The 12351-nt window shown below is 47.2% G+C and overlaps 1 protein-coding gene across 2 annotated transcripts in view; it reads left to right on the forward strand.

The window, feature by feature from the left end:
* Nucleotides 1-12351, forward strand: part of Ctnnbl1 (catenin beta like 1) — a 159273-nt gene that overhangs the window by 113264 nt on the left and 33658 nt on the right. The window lies entirely within an intron of this gene.

Here is a 12351-nt window from a genome sequence, read left to right on the forward strand (position 1 = left end):
CTGTGGGGTCTTCTGTTGGTTGTTGAGAAACAGCACAGGGTTGAAGAGAAAGGTTGCTTTTACAGGCAGGCTGACCAGCAGTTCAGACCCCAGCTCTACGCAGGCTGCTGAGTGGCCTTGGGCAAGTTATTTCTTTTATTTGAACTTGAAATACCACTTGAGTCAAGCAAGACTGGTAACGTCCTCCCTTGAGGCTGCACAGAGTAATGATTGGGAATGTCCTGTATTCAGTCCCCAGCAGCGGGGTACAGTGACTGATGTTGGATTCCCTCAGAGATAGGTTCTGTGCTTACGTGTGTGGTACAGACTCCTGCTTTTGTGGACATAGAACCCATTTATGATCCAATCTGTGGAAAGGTTGGATCCTAACAGGAATTAACAGCACAGGATAGTCACTGTTAACATAATGGCCTGTAAGCCTGGACCTCAGGAGTGAGGTTCATCCCTGCCTGGGTGACATGCCAGCTTTGTTCTGACTTTGGGCTCCCATTCTTGACTGCCTTCACTAGGGCTGGGCCCCGGGGACTGATTTCTAAAGAAAGATGCTCCTTCTCGAGGTAAGCATTGGTTCTTCTTTGTGCCAGGCTGCTGTTCTAGATGAAAGGTGAACAAACCCACAGTCCAGCCAGCAAGACAGAAACCCGCATTTATGTTACAAGGTAAAGATGGGAGAGGAGCGTGCAAACAGCTCATGGAGAAAACAGACAGAGCTTGCATTTCTATGCCAAGGTGGAAGGATGTTTGAGGTCCTGTAGCTGCCTGTGTCATATGTCGGTAGATGCTGAGTAGTAATGTCGCGGGAGGGGGGGACCACATATAGAAAAGACAGAAGGTACAGACTTAAAGACTCAGACAGACAGTGATCCTTGAAACTGGTCACCATCAGCATCTTCTAGAGCCTGTATGTTCCTTACTGTCTGCCCACACCACCTCTTCAAGCCCTGGAGTGTGTCTGAGGCTCTTCTGACCCCAGCCTGTAGAGGGAAATTAGAACATTACACAGAAGCCAGAGCTGTGAGGGGCCTGAGTTCACCAGGGACAGGCACAAGACCTTCCTGGCATGGAGAAATGTTCATTTGAGTTAGCTCTTGTTGCTGTTATGTTAATAACTTTATTATTTTGTACCAAAAGGACCTCCTAAATTTTCACAGATCAAAGGTATAGCATTAATTTCCGTTATCTTGAACTTTTAAGCTAATTTATGGAAAATTCCGTGTTGAGTCCCTTTCCTGTGTTCCTTTGCACTTTTCAGTGTGTCCAGTAGCAGGTTAGCTCTTTTGTGGCATTAGGAGAATTCTCATTCTGGAAATAGAATTTCTTTTGGTATTAAATTTTATAGGAATGGTTTAGTATGTAATATCTTTTATAGAAATCAAACAAACACCACCAGCAGCTGAAGAACAGCCAGACTGTTTTTAAGTTGCCTCTGCAGTATTATAAGTAGCCCCAAAACAAAGAAACAACAGAAACTAGGAGTTATTAACTGCGAACTACGGTTTATTAAAATTCAACACATAATCTCTGCTGGGATGTGGTTCCTGGCCTCACCATTTGAAGGCTGGTTTATCCTTAGTCCTCATCACTTTTGGCCTAATCCTTACCATGTTGTCTTGTTGCCGCACTTGACCAGTGAGAATACAAGCAAGGAACCAACCATGGGTTTAGGGGTGGTGCAGATGGCCTGTTAGAAACTGGACCCAGGGAACTGGAGAGATAGCTCAGCAGTTAAGAGCACAGACTACTCTTCCAGAGGTCATGAGTTCAAATCCTGGCAACCACATGGTGGCTCACAACCATCCTTAATGAGATCTGATGCCCTTTTCTGGTGTGTCTGACGACAGCTACAGTGTACTCATATAAATAAAATAAATCTTTAAAAAAAAAAAAAAAAGAACCAGAATTTCCTGTGTCTTCAAAAGCAAAACAAAATGGGTTTTGTTTGGCCTTGGTTTTTATTTTGTTTGTTTTGTTTTCAGATGATATAATTGATTGTTTTCCTTCCCTTCCCCAGCTTCTCCTAGCTCCTCCCCATCTCCTTGTCCTCCCAGCTTCATGTTTATCTCTAGTTCTCTGAGTGTCTTTCTAAGTAAACAAACTAACAAAAATTGAAACAGACAAAAAAAAAAAAAAAAGTAAAGAAAATCAGTAAGACAAACATCACACACAGACAGACACACACACCATGGAATCTGGTTTGTGTTGGCCAACTACTCCTAGGCATAGGCCCTGCCCTAGAGTGTGGTTGATATGCCCAGTGCCACTCCATGAGAAAACGAGTTCTTCCTTCCCCAGCAGGTACCAGTCACGGCTTCTTGGTTAGGGCTAGGGGTTTTGATTCAACAGAACTGATGCACATGTGAACTCAGACTGTGAAGACCTTGGTTTTAATCATAAACTAAAGCCCCTCGCCTATAGAGAGCTTGATTTAAACTCATTTCCTACTTTGCCTCTTCCCCTGTAGCCCTGCATAACTAGTCTCCATCTCTCAGTGGTGACCCTTTTGGCCTGTCTCACTTTGTCTGCCTCAGACCCAAGATGTATGGGCCCACCACGTCTTCCCTGCCTGGGGCTTTCCAGAGCTGGTGCTCAGTGCTGCTTGGCCTCCAGACTTTGCTCCTAGGAATGAGTGCTCTTGTAACCTTGCTCTGTCCCTCTATTGACACCTCTTTTAAAATGGCATCAACTTACAGCTTTCAATCCTAGTTGGTTGGTGACACTTGAAGAGCTTTGACAAAATGCTTGGACCTGGCCGTCTCCAGAAGTCTTGAGCCTTGGAGCATAGGTATTTCTTAAAAGGTTTCCATTAATTATGTCTGTGTCTGTATGAGTAATAGATTCATGTTTGTGGGTGGGTCCTGTGCCTGTGCACATGAATGGAGGCCAGAAGAGGGCATTGGGTCCAAGTTTATTGTCCTCTATAGCTCTCCCTCCACCTGTCCCTTTGAAACAGGGTCTGTCCCTGAACACATTGGGATGGGGTCTGTTGGCTGGAGTGGGCCTGTCAGTGATACTGTGATACTGTGAATCTCCACTGTTTAGAAGGCAAGCAAAGAGTTCAGGTGAGTCGCAGCTTCAGGGTGATGTAGCTTGGAGGGGAGCTGGGATGGCGAAGTGTTTCTTTCATTTGTGTGGGAGTGATTGGAACTGCAAGGTGGCCAGGGAAGGACCTGAGGACCAAAATCCAGGTTTATTCACTTAGCGCACAAGACTTGGGAAGGTGTCTTTCTGCTGGTGTCTTCTACTGTGTATATACTTGACTGTGTTGGATATATTGGTACCTGATAAAAGATACGACATTTCTGTGCTCATAAAGAACATGGTTGGGAGTGAGGTGTTTGTTAGTGTCCTTCCTCCTGGACGCTTATAAAATCGAATGTAATGTGTATGTGCAGCAGCCTGCAGGTTACTGGGGTAATGCTCAGTGTGTTTAATCATGTTGCAGCCTTGCTTGTTTGTTTTTTTATAGTGGGAAAATGTCTTTGGCTGGCTTCTGGTGCCAGATTGATTTTGCCTGTGGGTGTCCAGATGCTGGTGAGCTGTAATTAGCATAGGAAGGAGGCTGGGAGGGCATTGAACAGTCTTTCTTGGTAGCCAAACGATGGGTCCCCAAAAGAGGTTACTCTCCTGCATCAGGCACACCTGAGGTGACGCCTTGCTCTCAGTTACAGCTCTGTGCAGGTGAACACCAGAGACTCCTGGGCCTGGTAAAGGGTGATTTCCTGCAGTTGACTCTTTCTCTGTGAAGAGTCCCTTTAAATTCCAGAGTGGCCCAGGAGAGACCTTGGCCACTGGTTTCAGGAGACTGGGCTGACTGGCCCTGACTCCTCTGTTTAGCTGACTCCTCTGTTTTGCACATTATCTTATTTGCTTCCCCAGAACCTCAGTTTCCATATCTTAAAGATGGAGATAGCAGTACTTCACAACATAAGAGACTGTGTAAGATAATATGCAGGACAGTGATGGCTGGGGATGTGTCTAGCCGTGTTTCCTCCATGTCTTCTACATTCTTTACACTTCTTCGTAGCACTTTTTATCCCTGATTCCAAAGTAAGAAGAAAATGATTATTAATTTGTTCCTCATTTGCTGCATGGTACCGTAAAATACATTAAGCATATGATTTTGATAATCACTAAAAGCATACTTAACACTTCCTTAAATGTATTGATTAGTAATAAATCATGTTGCAGTAAATGTGCCCGCGGGCTGGCAAGCTTTGGGGATGACAGTGTTGTAGCTGATTAGCAGGCTGACGGCCTGAGGTGTCAGCCTGGGCTGACAGAGCATTGTGACTCGGGTTTATCGAGTATTGCTGTGTTCCAGTATTTGTTAGATGCTGTATCGACTGCCAGCCTTGCATGGGGTATCATGCATTTGCTTATTATTGAGAAGACAGCCCCCCAAGAACTTAAGAACTTCCTCAACTGGGCACAGTTTAAATTAGCAAGAACCTAAAGCCACAACTCTTAATACTGTGTTCCAGCCTCTCAAGGAGATAGCCCTAGACCAGAAAGTTAAATGACTTTTAATCTCCAAGGCAACAGTGCTGTAACCGGCTATTTCTGGGAATAGCAGAGGAAACTGGGTGATACTGGCAGGGCTGTGCAGCAAAGCACTACAAGTGTTTCCTATTTGGTAGTATGGGATGACAAGACTTTTTGTAACTTCATTTTAATTTTTAGGATAATGAGCCATGTTCTGGTAGGGTTCTTTCTGTATAGTTCATATTACGTTGGATGTGCTTTGGTAGGGGTCTCAGCTAAAATACAACAGGAAAAGTATAGCCTTTTATTAGAATCTGGAGACACAAATTGAAGTCCCAGCTCATGCCAGCTGTAAGCAATGAAGAACGAACTAGATATCCGGTCTATCTGGAGAGAGACCGGTTTGGTTTCAGACCCTGGGACAAGGGACTGAAGTGCATATTTTACATACCAAAGCAGACCTGGCCTCCAGGTTCTCCCAGCATCCCTCAGTTCCTACCTGGCATACCTTGCCCACAACCCTGAACTTTCCAGCCCAGGGCCTGGGCTGCCCTTCCCTCTGAGGCTTCTCCCTATATAATCCAGACATGTTGGGCTCAAGCTCACTAGCTCTCTTGCTCTCTCTTGCTTGCGTGTTCTCTCTCCCTCCTCTTCCTCATCCTCCTCTTCTTCTTGCTCTGCATACCCTTTCTTTCCCCCCCCCCCCCGCCCTTCTCTCCCCATGGCAGCTTCCCTGGCCTCCCTCTTTGGCCAGTGAACTCTTTCTGGCTGGAGAGCAGCTTCCCAATAAGCCTGCCTTTAATATGATCTGATCTGGCTTGAACTGGCTCATTTCACTGGCAGAGAAATAATCTATCATGAACCACAAATCATTCCCAAGAAAACTTGCAGAAGTGAAGGGAAGTAGGGACTGCCCACGAGGACCAGACCTGGAGAAGAGCTGTTAAGCAAAAGGAAGAGCAGGTGCAAAGGCACAGAGTTCCCACAGGGCCAGGCTTCCAGTGTGCAGGCCTAGGAATGACTGCCAATGTAGCAAGCCATACTGCTGCCTGCCATCCACAAGCTCAGACCGGTGACCAGGAGGGCTGGGGCCAGGTACTTCTGGTCACAGTGTGTGGCTCTTTGGGAATGAAGGAGCCACAAGTTAACCCCTGGAGTGCTACTAAATTTATTTTCTTTTCTAGGGTCACATATAGGACTTCTTTTTTTTCTTTTAAGAATTATTCATTTTATTTATATGAGTACACTCACTGTCACTGTCTAAAGACACATCTGAAGAGGAAATCAGATGGCATTACAGATGATTGTAAGCCACCATGTGGTTGCTGGGAATTGAACTCAGGACCTCTGGAAGAGCAGTTGGTACTCTTAACTGCTGAGCCATTTCTCCGGCCCGACATGTAGGACTTCTTAAGGCAGAGCTTTCATTAAACTCCCTTCACTCTGGGTCCCACGCATGATGTCAGTTATGAACATGATAGTACAGGTACCTCCTGAGTGCAGTCTTGGTTCTGTACCCTGTACCTGTACCCCTCAGATTCTTTCCCAAGTGATGACAGCCCTTTTCTGTCACTGGCTCACTCTGGGAATCGCTGCCTCTTTCCAAACTGTCCTTGGCTCTTTCAGGGTCCTAGAGAAGACAAGTGACTGCCTCCAGTGCCTCTAAACAGGAATCTGGTCACACTTCTGTTTGAGCCTTTAAAGCCTTCTCACTACAGATCTAGAATAAAACTAGACCCTGGTGCACACCTTTAATTCCAGTACTTGGGAGGTAGAGGCAGGTGGATCTCAGTGAGTTCCAGGGCAGCCAGGGCTACATAGAGAAACCCTGTCTCGAAAAAACAAAGAACAAAAACCAAAATCGTGGCATAGCATGGGAGACCAGCCAGTTACCTTCTCCACCAGCATCTTGTCCTTCCTGAAGGCCTGTTTCCAGTGGTCTGACTGCACAGTTCCTCCCCCAGCACACCCCAGGATGCCTGCTTTTCCCTTCCATGTTTGCACAGGGACGCATTCTCTGACTCGTTCTCTGAGAGTGGTTGCTTGTGCTTTGGGATTCCCCATCCTATTGCTTCCTTGCAGCCTGTCCTGCTTTCCCACTGACTTCTCCTCCACCTCTCTCCACCTCCCCCCACTTATATCCAGCAGTATCCTAGGGACTGGCTGGCTGGTTTCCAGTCAGCAAGAGCTCTGCCAGGCATGGTCCAGGTGAGGGGTGGGGTGAGTGGAACTTTTTTGGTTGGGTGTATCTCTTTATGTAAAGTCAATCGGAAGAAGAACATTTTCTTTATTGTGGGGATTTTTGAGGTATGTAAAGCATATCTGCTGGTGGTTGGTACTGTGCCAGTCTGGTTTCATCCTGCATATCTGCTGGTGGTTGGTACTGTGCCAGTCTGGTTTCATCCTGCTTCCTACCCCTTTTTTCCCTAAAATATTTTAAGGCATCCCTAGACAGGGGGGAATTTTGTCTCATATAGAATGTTTATCAAATCAGTAACCGCTAAGAACGAGAGCCCTAAATTTAGCCATTTTTCTAGCTGGAATATGTTTGTTAATATTGAGATCCACTAACAGTTGAGCAGTTAGATGTCAGAAGTAGCCTAGCTCATGCCTCTCAGCCTTGTCTCTGATGACACTTTAAAGCAGGGCATGCTCGGTGTGAGGGGCTGTCCTGTGTGTATAAGGCTTTCGGCAGCATGTCTGTCCTCCACTACCAGAGCCCAGTGACATCTCCCACCATCACAGATGCACACAGCAAAATTGCAAAGTATCTCCCACTGTGGGCACCCTTCCCCCCAGCTCCTCCCCTTGAGAAAAGCCATGAGAGGATTGCTCAGTAGGCAGGGAAACTTGTGATTCTGATGATGCCTGTTAGTACCCTGGAGAGTAAAGTCTGGTTTCTGTTCCCTGTGCCATATCCCATCATGCCACTCAGAGCCACTGGGGTGAGGTATAGGCTTCCTAGACATGGCCCAGAGTTGAACCATTTTATTTTAAGCTTACCACGGACTTACTTACAAATAAATGAGACTCAGACTGGTTATTTTATTTGGCCTTGACAATTACTGGTGGGGTCACCCCTAATCTACTCTTCTAACCTCTGGCCTCCCCACCTCCCCAGCAGTGTACCCCAATACTTGTTTCTCTTGGCTGTGGCCACATGTGCTCACCACCCATCTCCCTCATGGTGGCTTCCTCTCTCTCCCTCCGTTTTCCTCCTCCCCTTTCAGGTCACTCCAAACCTACCTACCGAGAATCCCTCCAGTAATTGGCTGTAACCAATTTTGTTTAACCAATAGTTTTAAATCAAGAAATAAGGTTTACACAACAAAAGCTGGCAAACAATAAACTGTCGATCATAACGTAAACCTGTGGGTATAGAATGTAACACTACACTACATAGCAGCAAACAGACCTCAGCAATGGACAGCCCTGTGTTCCCCGTGGGTGTGACTCACCGAGCAGGAGAGCCCTTGGCCAGCTTACAGGAGCTCTAGGAAAGCAGCAGCAGCAGCAGGGTAGGTTGTTCCGGATCTACATCCATGCCCTCATGGGCCAGGCTGGTCGCCACACCCTGGTACTGCATGAGGTTCCGCTGGCGGGGGCATCTCTCCTGAGGAGTGAATCACCTCGCCTAGGCAGTGAATCTTGATTCCAGAGCAGTCCGTGGAGCGTTTGTTTCACAGAAATTACTTTGAAGTCCGTTTTTGCCAGAAACCATGTGTTTTATATAAAACAAAAGGACACTGGTGATTGGCTGTGTGCTTTTCTTCACAATGGGCTCTTGCTTAGTTCCTACAATTCCACTCACTGAGTAGTACCTGGAAGACTGTATGCTAGGAAACAGAATTCCCTAGGAAGGCACAAAGTCGTGGGGAGCACACACAACTCAGGTCCTGCTTTGCGTGAGGCCCTGGGTTCTGCTCCAAGCACCACCTCCCTCACATCCCCAACAACAAAAAAGAAGGAAGGAAAGAAAATGGAGAACTGACTGGCATGGTGTCTGTTACAGAGTTCTAACAGATAGTTTTCCCTCCTTGGACCCATTGGGGAAGGCAGCCTCGAGCCCCAGCCCACCCCCTGGTCATTTGTTCTTTTCTCTCTTCTTCCTCTTCCTTTTCTTCCTTCTCCTCCCCCTCTTCTTCCTCTTCCTCCTCCTCCTCTTCTTTTTCTTCTTTCCTTGCACCTCCTCCATCTCTGTTTTTTAGGTAGGATCTCACTGTGTAGCCCTGGCTGGCCTGGGACTCACTGTGCACACCAAACAGACCGGTCGTAGCCTCACATGCCCAGCCTCTCCAGTTCTTTATTATGCACCTGTGAGGTGGTTGCCCTGGTATATGGAAGAAAGCTTTGACATCCAGCCCCTAGCTGGTGTGCTAGTAACCCTCCTCACACACGATGTGGATTAGGAGTCGCTGAGTCCTCTCTTCCTGAGAAGGGGTCGCACACCTGTTAGAGTGTGACCTAAGACATTTTCACAGCAGGCTTGACTTCCTGTGTGAATGATCAGGGAATGGTTTAGTTTGTTCACTCAGACATGGAGTGAAGGAACATGGAACAGACATGCTGTTCCAGCAGCACTGAAATGCCTCCATCTTCTTGCTCTGAAACCCTCTGACCTCACCCATGCCATGTCAAGCCTCGAGCAAATAAGCACAAGCTGCTTTGGGTCTGTGCGCAGTTTTCTGGTTTCTGTGGCTATCAGCAGATCCCTGAAGCTCAGCGGTTGGTGAGGCCTCAGGCATCTGTCCATGACTATGGTGTTTAGTGTGGAAGGATCAGATGGGACTGTTGGGGACTGAGACAGAGCCTCCAAATAAGGTCAAAGTGGTAGGGATGACTATACCTCATTCTAAAGGGCCTTGACTTCCACTCCTGCATCTTCAACATACATGTGCTTGCGTGTGCACACACACACACACACATATACATGCACGCACTTCTTTTCAAAGCAGGCACAGTGCATGGGGAGTTTAGGAGTATGAAAGCAACCCCCATGTCTTAAGTTGTTATGGTCGGCTCTGCTGCCCCAGGCACCCCTATCATTGAGATGCACAAGGAGGGAAGAGCAGATCTGCTGATGGAGTGTGGGAGTTTCTGACACCTGTGCCTGGCCTCCGGGTACCAGTCTGGGCCAAGCATGTTATGCCAAGCAGTTATACTGTGCCTCAGTCCTATAGAGCTCTTTGACAATACACTGAGCTAGCCATCAAGGACACTTTACGAAAGAAAAATGTCACAGTACAAATATCCTAACCGTTTGTCTCATTTTAGGATCTAAAGATGTTTTTATGTGCTTCATTGCAAAGGAACGACAGTAACTAGATAATTCACTTCCAAACTCTGAAAGAGCTCATAGGCCACAGTGAGCTTCCATTTAGATGAAATATTCTGAAAGCAAAAGGCAGGGGACTGAGCTGAGCTGTGGCCGCTGCAGGGCTTTCTCTATCAGAGGCCTCACCCAAGCCTCCATGTGGCCAGAGAAGCTGGTCTCTGTCCCTTGTAAAATGAAGGTGTTGGACTCCAGGCAGAAGCTTCCTGGTTCTTCCTACCAGTGTCCAGTCTGTGTATAATCATGGGAGTGTCCTGAGGAGAAGCGTGCCTTTCCACCGGCAGTTGATGTGCCTCTGAGGCTTCCCCTGTTGGCATGTGGGGCTGCTTCTGAGAATAGGGCTGGCTGTGTGCACATCCCTCTGCTTAGGAGCAACCTCAGGACCCTCAGGACAGTTAGGCTCTCTTTTTGCTTTGGGGAGTCCTAAGAAAGAACTTAAGGATAAGGGGTCAGTCAGAAGATGCAGGATTACTGCTGAGAGCAGAGGTGTGTATTGTCTCTCCCGGATAAGACAATCCGGAGGCCAGCAGGGCCATTCTGGCACTTCTGGGTGTCCTGCCATTCTTATCTCAAGGCCAGAAGCGTTTGTTGGCCTTCAGTGGGCCCCCAAGCCCCTATGAAAGGCCTGGCTACACTTTTCAAGATTACTTTATGGTCCCAGATGGCTGCTGGTGCCCTGGTTATAACTCCTATATTCCAAAGAGCAGGAAAGAGATGGGGAAGGACAGCGGGGATATGTCCCTTCCTAAAGGTTCCAAATGCCAGCCCAGCCTAAATCACGGATGTAAAGTTAGCCATATAGTCCTGCAAGGTTTTGTTTGTTTTGTCGAAAGATCTCTATATTTAAAATGGGCTCTAGTGCTGAGAAATCTGAGGTGGTCCATTATAGGTGGGCAGTGGCAGCTTGAGCCCTTCTGCTTTCTGTCCTTTGTATGTTGCCTCTTGTGGCAATGTGACCAAGCCTGCACTGGGGTTCAGAAGTCAAATGGTGCTCTCCAGAGCCATTGTTATAAGGTCACACTACTGCTGCTGAAAGTGATGGGGTTGGCATACCTGATAGATCATATTATAGCAGCCAGAGAAAACTGCAGTTGAAGAGACCCCACTTCCCGCAGATCATGGCGCACACATGGTAGGTCTTGCATGCAGCTCTCCTCTCCCTGAAGTCTGGACTAGATCTTTGTGCTCTAGGAGCACTTCTCCTAGGGAGCCTTGGGCCTATGTATGAGAAGCCACACCATTCAGCCCTTTGTCCCTGGGCTCTGGGAGCCAGGCAGTAACACACAGAAGCTTTTTCCCACCATTCCAGATTTCAGCTTTAGCAAGATAGCACTTAAATACTTCTCTAATCCATGTGATTCTGGGCTGTTGAAGGGAATCCCAGGGGAAGGGAAGCCAACCCAGGCGGTGCCACACCTCTCTGCACCCAGTGAGTGCAGGGTGTTTGTAGAGTCTCGGCACAACCCAGAAGTGAGAGTATTTAGTTAATTTAGTGGTACTTCAGGTAGAACAGGCTTCAGTGGGAAATGACATTCACAGTTTCAGATAACGCGTATCAGAACTCCTTTTCGGAGAGTTAACCTTTGGAAGGCTCTTCCTTTGTACCCAGTTCATGTTCCTCTCACTTCTCCGGCCTCCTCCTCAGCCTGTTCTTAAGAAAATTTCAAACATAGAAAAGGTGAAAGAAAGTTGTAGCAGATGCTGCCGTACCTGGCGCTGGCCGAGGCTAGCACCCACTCTGCCCTCTTTACCACTCTGTTACTTTTCCTCGCCTCTCATCACCTGGGTGACTTTTTGGTGCAGAATGTAAGTTGCAGACACCAGCCTGTGTCACACTCCAGTGTGTTTATCATTAACCTCGCTTTGTTATTGTTCAGGTACAACTGGGATGCACAGAGCTTGATAGGCTAGTGATGTGTTTGGGCAAGTGCACTGTCTAATATAGAACATTCTAGCACCCCAGAAAATTCCCTTTCACCAATCCAACCTGCTCCCATAGAGGTAACTTACCACTGTTCTTTTTCCCCCACCACAACAAGGTTAACCTCACCTAGATCTTCACTAGGGGCTCACACAGTGCCTTCTTGTTTACCAGGTAAGGCATCCACTCTGTGTGCCCTTTGTTAAGTTCATTCATAGTTGAGGTATGCATTGTTGGGCTCTTTTGTTATTGGTGCTGCTTCTGCTGCTGAGTAAAATTCTGTTATGTGGATAAACTTCATTCTTCCTGTAATAGGCTGGTCCAGAATTGGACCTTGGGGAATAGAGCTGCCAAGAACACTTGTCAAGTCTCTTGGTTTCATGTTTCCATGACCTCATGTTGGGTCACTCACTAGTTAGCATCTTTTTGATAACTAGACTGTCAGGCTATCTAAGTCATTCTCACCCCATAGTCAAGAAAAGGTCCCCAAGCTGTAGATGGAAAAAAGAGCCATAGAGAGGGGGGCTGGTGAGATGGCTCAGTGGGTAAGAGCACCCGACTGCTCTTCCGAAGGTCCGGAGTTCAAATCCCAGCAACCACATGGTGGCTCACAACC

The sequence above is a fragment of the Mus pahari genome, chromosome 3 (genome assembly GCF_900095145.1).
Source record: "Mus pahari chromosome 3, PAHARI_EIJ_v1.1, whole genome shotgun sequence".
NCBI lineage: Eukaryota > Metazoa > Chordata > Mammalia > Rodentia > Muridae > Mus > Mus pahari.